This window comes from Arachis stenosperma, chromosome 1 (genome assembly GCF_014773155.1).
Source record: "Arachis stenosperma cultivar V10309 chromosome 1, arast.V10309.gnm1.PFL2, whole genome shotgun sequence".
Classification (NCBI taxonomy): Eukaryota; Viridiplantae; Streptophyta; class Magnoliopsida; order Fabales; family Fabaceae; genus Arachis; species Arachis stenosperma.
Genome location: NC_080377.1, coordinates 14,434,961 through 14,442,400, shown reverse-complemented (window position 1 = coordinate 14,442,400; position 7,440 = coordinate 14,434,961).

The window sequence follows — 7,440 nt, the reverse complement described above, 5'->3', positions numbered from 1 at the left end:
TAGCCTCAACCAGAACAGAATTAAACACTTCACACATATTGTTTACTAAAGTGTCACACCTAGGTCTACAGACAAACCTGTGATGACAACAGTACTTTGTCAGAATCTCCATTAGATAGTTGTATGCTCCTTGATCCACCTTCTGTATCTCACTCACCCTCCTTTGCCATTCTTGAAGAAAAGTTGCCTTGGCAGCATTTCACATCATTATCTTCAACTAGATTCCTGGATATCTCTTCTTGAAATTTGCATACAGAAGTCTGACATAAAACCTATGGTCTACCCAAGGCAGAAGCTCCTAAAAAATTGGCACTAATCCCTGTTTTGAATACAAAAAGGTTGAATTTAGATTCTTAAATGCTAACAACACTTGTATATTAAGGTGCAGAGAAAAAGACATGTACTTTCTGTTGGTCAGACATGAAGGTGCAATTCCTAATTTTGCCAACTCCCAAGTCATCACATAGATGCTGGAGAAACCATGTCAAAGAGTCCTTGGTTTCAGCTTCGACAACTGCATATGCAATCGGAAGGATTTGATCATTTGGGTCTCAACCCATTGCTGTCAGGAGCCAACCTCTATAGGGTGTTTTCAGAAAACAGCTGTCCAACCCAATCATGGGCCTACAAGCCATGAAACTCCTCCTACAGGCATCCAACATCACATAGATCCTTTCAAACTTGGGTCTTAAATCCACCCCTAGCACTGGTCTTTCAAAAGCAAACTCAGGTGGCCTCTAGACTTTCAAATACACTGATGACCCAGGGTTAGTCTTCAGCAACTCATGACAGTAGTCATACAACCTTCTATACCGCTCTATCTATGTCCCTCTGCAACTCATCAAGAGCAAACTATCTGACCCTGGAGGCCTTAGATTTCGTCAACTTCACATTCCACTTTGTATATGCTTTCTGCATTAGTGTGATTAACTTAATCTTCGGGTTCTCAGCAATTTTGTTCAAAAAAAATTTACTCAGCTACTTTGCATGCATGATTCCAAGCTTCAACTGCCAACTTCTCTCATGCTTCATCTTTCCACAATATGTGTATCACTCACATCCCTCCACACATTCCACTTTAACCCTCTTGAGATCCACCTTTGAGAATCTAAGACCCCTCCCACTACTGACAGCATATGCAGTGGCACAGTCTTTGAACTCTTCTCTTGACACATACAAAGTTCCCACCTCCCAATTTTATTCACTCATGTTCTTCAACGGCCTATAAATCGGATACCCCTTTCCCATGTCATCCTCATAATCATTAAACGAAAAATCTAGGAAATCCTCATTGTTATAACCTACATTCTCACCACTAAATCCCCCTACAATTTTTTCCTTTCCAAGATTTTGTGCAGCTAGTTGTGAAGATTGACCCTGGGACTGACTAGGTGTAGACTCTTTTTTCCCCTCTTCTATGATGTTCACATCAACTAAACCTTCAGCTCCCTCCCTGTCATCATCGCTGTCACCAAAATCAAGACTACCAAGAGTGTGATCTGATGCATTCTCAGATATTGAATCAGAACTCCATGAACTTTCACTCCCCTAGGTTCATAGTCATCATCATCAGAGGTCTCACTCCCTTCCTCTTCTTCTTCAACAGCATCAGAACTCCTAACAACCTCACATGATCCCTCACTCATGGGCCCAACCTCTTCCACTTCAGTAGGCCCATTAGTAGATAGCTTTGAACTAAGCCCAACACCAGGGCCTTCATTCACAATAATTGGGTCAGGCCCAGCCTCATCACCTTTTTCAGCAAGAGCAGTAATTTATCCAGGTTGCACATCTTCTCCTACTTCACTTGTCTTGTGAACAACATAAACTTCAACCATATCATCCTTCACCCCAATTCTTGCCATATCCATTGCATCTTTGTCATTTTTAAGCATGGGCAATCCTTCCTCTAACCCACCATTCACAGCTTTAAACCACATCGCAGCGATATCCTTCTTCAAATATCCCTGTCTACTCACTATTTCATACACCTTAATCAAATTCCATTCATCCTCATCACAGTAGTCTACAATGGACGTCTCCCCACCCAAATATCTAACAGCACCTCCTTCAAGCCGAAACATCCCCTAGTGATAAATTTTTACACTAAAATGACTCATATCTTCCGCTACTTTTCCTATTACAAGTTTCAAACATCATAAAACAACGGTAATCAATGTGTAGGGCAGTGTAAATAAAAACATTCTACTAACATCAACAACCCCAAACCCTAACAACATTAATATTGCAATCACAGAAACCCTATGTATTAACCTCTTTACTTGCATGAACTATTCCCTTCAAACAAAAATCAAACATAAATTGCACATACCTTTTCACTCTATTCCGTTTCAAAGTTTTTAGTACCAAGACGGGGCAATGCTCTCCTGTGTAAGGAATACCAAAACACGAACTCGCTTCAATCCAAATTCTTCCAATGTAATTGAGCGCGAAGAACAGAGGAGAAAAACATGATAGGGTTCAGGGAGTGTGGAATATGAAGTGTTACGTTTTTCTTTCTCTCCTCTGAATGCAAGCGTTTTGTATGCTAAAAGAAAATATTACGCGCGAAGGGAGACTCGTGTCAATACACACGTTTGGGGTTACCCACGTTAAGAGTCCCCGTAGGCAGCTTCGTTAGTGTTCCGTTAGTGGAGTTAACGGGAGGGTAATATTGAATCAGTTTTGGAACGTTGGCAATATAAATAGGACGAATGAAATATTAGGGACAATTATAGGACTTACCCCAAACGTTGGGGACAAAAGCAATACTTTACTCAATTCCTAAAAACTCTAGAAAACTCTAAGTACCCCCAAAAAATCCTAGATAACCCTAAAAACCCTAGAAAATCCTAGGAAACCCGAGAAAACCCTAAAAAATCCTAGAAAATTCTAAAAACCTTAGAAAACCATAAAAAACCCTAGAAAAGCCTAAAAACCCCTAGATAATCCTAAAAAATCCTAGAAAATTCTAAAACACCCTAGAAAATGCAAGATAACCATAGTAAATCCTAGAAAATCTCAAAAAACTCTTGAAAATCCTAGATAACCTTAGAAAACCCTAGAAACGCTAAAAATCATAGAAAACTCTAAAAACCCAAAAAACCCTAAAACCCTACAAAACCCATAGAAAAAACTAAAAAATCTTAGCAAACCCTAGAAAACAAAAAAAACCCTAAAAAATTCTAGAAAACCCTAGAAAACCCAAAAAATCTAAGAAAATCTTAAATAACCCTAAAAAATCCTAGAGAACCCTAGAGAACCCTAGAAAACCCTAAAAACCCTAAGTAAACCCTATAAAACCCTAAAAGATGCTAGAAAACCCTAAAAACTCCTAAAAACCTAGAAAATTTTAAAAATCCTAAAAAACTCAGGAAACCCCTAAAGAATCTTAAAAACTCTAGGAAACCCTAGAAAACACTAGAACACCTAGAAAATCCTAAAAAACCCTAAAGAACCCAAGAAAATCCTGAAAAACCCTAGAAAATCTAAGAAAACTCTAGATAACCCTAGAAAACTCTAGATTACCCTAGAAAACCCTAGATAACCCTAGAAAATCTTGGATAACCCTAGAAAACCCAAAAAAATACTAAAAATCCCTAGAAATCCTGAAAAACCCTAAAAGATCTTTAAAATTCTAGATAATTCTAGAAAACTATAGAAACCCCTAGAAAAGCCTAAGAACACCTAGAAAACCGTAAAAATCCTAGAAAATGCTAGATAACCCTAGAATACTCTAGAAAACCCAAAACAACCCTAGAAAACCTTAGAAAATCTTAGAAAATCCTAGATAACCCTAGAAAACCCTAAAAACTCTAGAAAATCCTAAAAAATCCTAGAGAACCCTAGAAAACCTTAAAAACCCTAGAGAACCCTAGAAATTTTTTAAAACACCCTAGAAAATCCTAAAAAACTATAGAAATCCTTAAAAAACCTAGAAAACCGTAAAAACCCTAGAAGACCTTAGAAAACCCTAAAGAATCCAAGAAAGCCTTAAAAATCCTAGAAAACCCTAGTAAACCCGCACTGAAAAAATGACACTGTTTGGTCGATCCATTTCAGAGGGCGTGCGGCTAAACCCTAAACCCCAAACCCCCCAAACCCCAAACTCTAAATCCCAAATCTTTATGACTATCGCATCTCGGTTATCAAAGGCGGCCAAAGAGCGAGAACAGGTATTTAGTGGCAAGGGACGTTGAAACCATGTCCAAACCATTGCTGATGCCAAGAATTTAATGAATTTTCTGTTCCGTATAACATCTTCCGTATAACATTTTTTAATATTCCACATGTTGAATACATTATAGCTTTAAGCTTGGTTTTAAGAATGTTACAGGTAATGCTTCCTCTAATAAAATGGCACATATTAAGGGGAATCTATGTGACAAAGGAAAGGGGAGGATCCAAAACCTTCAAGGGAGTACTCTTAATCCTTGCCCTTTTTTAATTCATTTTTAATAATATTTGTCATCAAAGAGAAAATTATGGAGTTTGGAAAACTCCAAATTATTATGATGATCAAACATTAATTAAAAAGGATTAAAATATAAAATTGTATGCAGATTTTGTTGATTAATAATTTTGTTGTATGCAGATTTTGTGACTGGGCCGAAAATTAAACAAGCCCAACGTGATGATAATATTCAGCTTTGTGCAAAAATGCTATATGATATTATGTTAGTTGGGCCAAAAAAATTAATGAGCAAGCCCAATTAATCTTTGCTTCAAGACCAACAAGGCTTGGTCCGAAAATTGGAAGAAGAAAGAAAGCAATGATGCATGCTTTCCATGGTTACCTACTCCCACTAATGAATGGAATTCAAATTCATTTAACTTGGTTTAATTGCATTGGTAACATGAGAGAGAAATTTCAAAATTGATTTGATGGCTTTTATTACTCTCACACATTACAAAGCATGGGTTTTTGGAAAGTGAAAATTTAACTCATTTTAATTTCTTCGTTTACTTCCATTGAAAAGCTTTTCTCTCTTCTCTCTCTTCTCTCTCTAGTTTCGATCACTTCACTGACAGGAAAAAAGCTTGAAGATGCAAGCTATCAGAGGTAGAAGCACAGAAGCTATGAAGAAGCAAGCGACCAAGGTGATGATGGCCCTTGTAAAAGGAAGATCTACAATATGGCGTGGCTGAGATCTTTTCCACTAAAGGTAAGAAGTGGAGAAGAAGCCTCAAGATCACCATGCCAAAAATGGTTGCAATCTGTTTTGGCCAGAGAGGAAGATCCGTTAGGTGAAGCTCGTTTCTACTTTTTGTTCATCCATCACAGAGGGTAGCTACTGTAGCTACGTAAAGGAGGAAGCAGAAGTGTAGCAGATGGAGTTGTCAAGGATCAAGTGTTCATCAAGGGTCAGAAATCTTTCTTGGGGACCAAGTCAAGATGGAAGGCTCAGATTGATGAAGTTTGATGAGAAGGAATGAGAGAGAGGTAATTGCATGTTGGTTTTAGCTTTCGGTTCCCTATCTCCTCTCTCTGTGCGAACTGGTTTTGATGTTGAAGAAGAAGAAGTTGGCTCGGTTGAACCGTTTCAACCTTGGAAGCTTCCCCTTCTATAATAAGGGTAAACGGCCAAGGCTTGAGACAAGGAGAGAAAGCATAGAGTTCTCATAACTTCCCAAGCTAACAGAAGATCTTCTTCTTCAATGTGTTTCATTTTGTATTTTCTTTAGTTTTGTCTGTCAGAGTCTCATGGTGAAAAAGGCAAACAGTGAGATTTGTAAGAAAAAGTTAGTGAGTAAAAAAAGACAGAGTGTACAAAATTAAAGAAAAGGCCATAGGTGTCTTAGAGGTCCTTTGTACATCTATGTGTTGTGTATCATGATTCTGTGGGAATTCCCTTGCAAGTTGGGTTAGCACTTAGCAGTTGAAAAGCTTGGTAGGTGACCAAGTCAAGTTCAGGATTGGGGATAGATTTTGGACTTGTCCCGGATAGGAAGGGTAGTTCCTAGGAAAGAATTGGTGTCTGTAATCAGGTTGATTATAGTGAAATTTCATCACTGTTGTGATGGAGACTAGACGTAGGCTGCATTGCACTTAGCAGCTGAACCAGAATACTTCTTAGTGTGAATCTCTCTTTCTCTTCTACTCCATTACTGTTTCTGTTGCATAGGAGACAAAATTAAAAAATATCTCCTCATCGGTTACGAGACAAAAAGAAAAAGTCTCTTGATCAGTGACGAGACAAAAAGCAAAAAAATCTCCTGAAGGTTCTCTAAAAGGTAGAAAACATTCTCAAGCAAAAAAAGGGACCATGATTCAACTCCCATTCTCTTAGCCACTAATTACCATCACTTGTAAATTCTAATATGTACCCTTAAATAATTAAATCCTTTATCAAATTTTTCATTTTAAAAAATTTAAATTTAATTAGTGGTTTTTTTTAAGTCATACACTGTTACTCACATACGCTCACTTACCCACATACACCAACTACAACCCTACCATTTTTAGGATTTGAATCTGGGTATGACTGTCTAAGAGATAACAAATTTTGTCGATGGTAATTTGTTACCCAAAGCTGGAAATAGATTCTCTCAATTATTAAAAAAAATTGACAGAGTAAAGTGTGATCTTTAACTTTTTATTGCTCTTTTTTTCATGTTTTTTTTGTCCTACTTATAAAATTAATCGTAAAAAATTATATATTACTTTTTTAATTGTTAAAAAAATTGAGAAGATTTATTTCTCCCAAACTCAACCACAAATTTAATGGCGTAAGAGATAATATAACCATTAGATAAATGAAAGGGCTAACAGACTCTTCAAAGCCCAACGAATAGTGATGCGATGGATGGGGACAAAATATCTAATAACAGCCCAATTTGATACAACTTTTTGGAAAGACTCTTGAGAAATACAAATATTGCAGTTTGAGACCTAATTTAGATAACACACATACTGACCAAAATATATATATATATATATATATATATATATATATATAGGGACGGTGCTTAGCTAAGACAAGGTCCCTCCCCCAAACTTTTGTTAAAAAAATTAACAGTACTTTTTCATAAAATAAAAAATAATTTAGTTGGCTTAAATAGTTTACTATGATTTAAAATACCAAAATTTAATCTTCATCTCTTGTTTTTATTGCACAATAATTTTTAGTTTTAAACATTCAAATTTTGTTGGATTTGGACTGAACTAAATGTATTCGCATTTCGCAGCTCTCTATTCAATAAGCAACACTCCCTCTACTTGAGTTCAAATATAAAAAATTAGATATTTTTTATTTATGTAATTTATTATTATTTTATATTTTATTATTTATTTAATTTAATTTTTTATATGATAAAAAATATTAGAATATTCAGTATTGATATTATTGTATTTGTATAATTAATAAAAAATTAATAAATATTATAAATTTTAATATTTGTCTTTCTAATTTCTTTTTTACATATTTTATAGGATATATA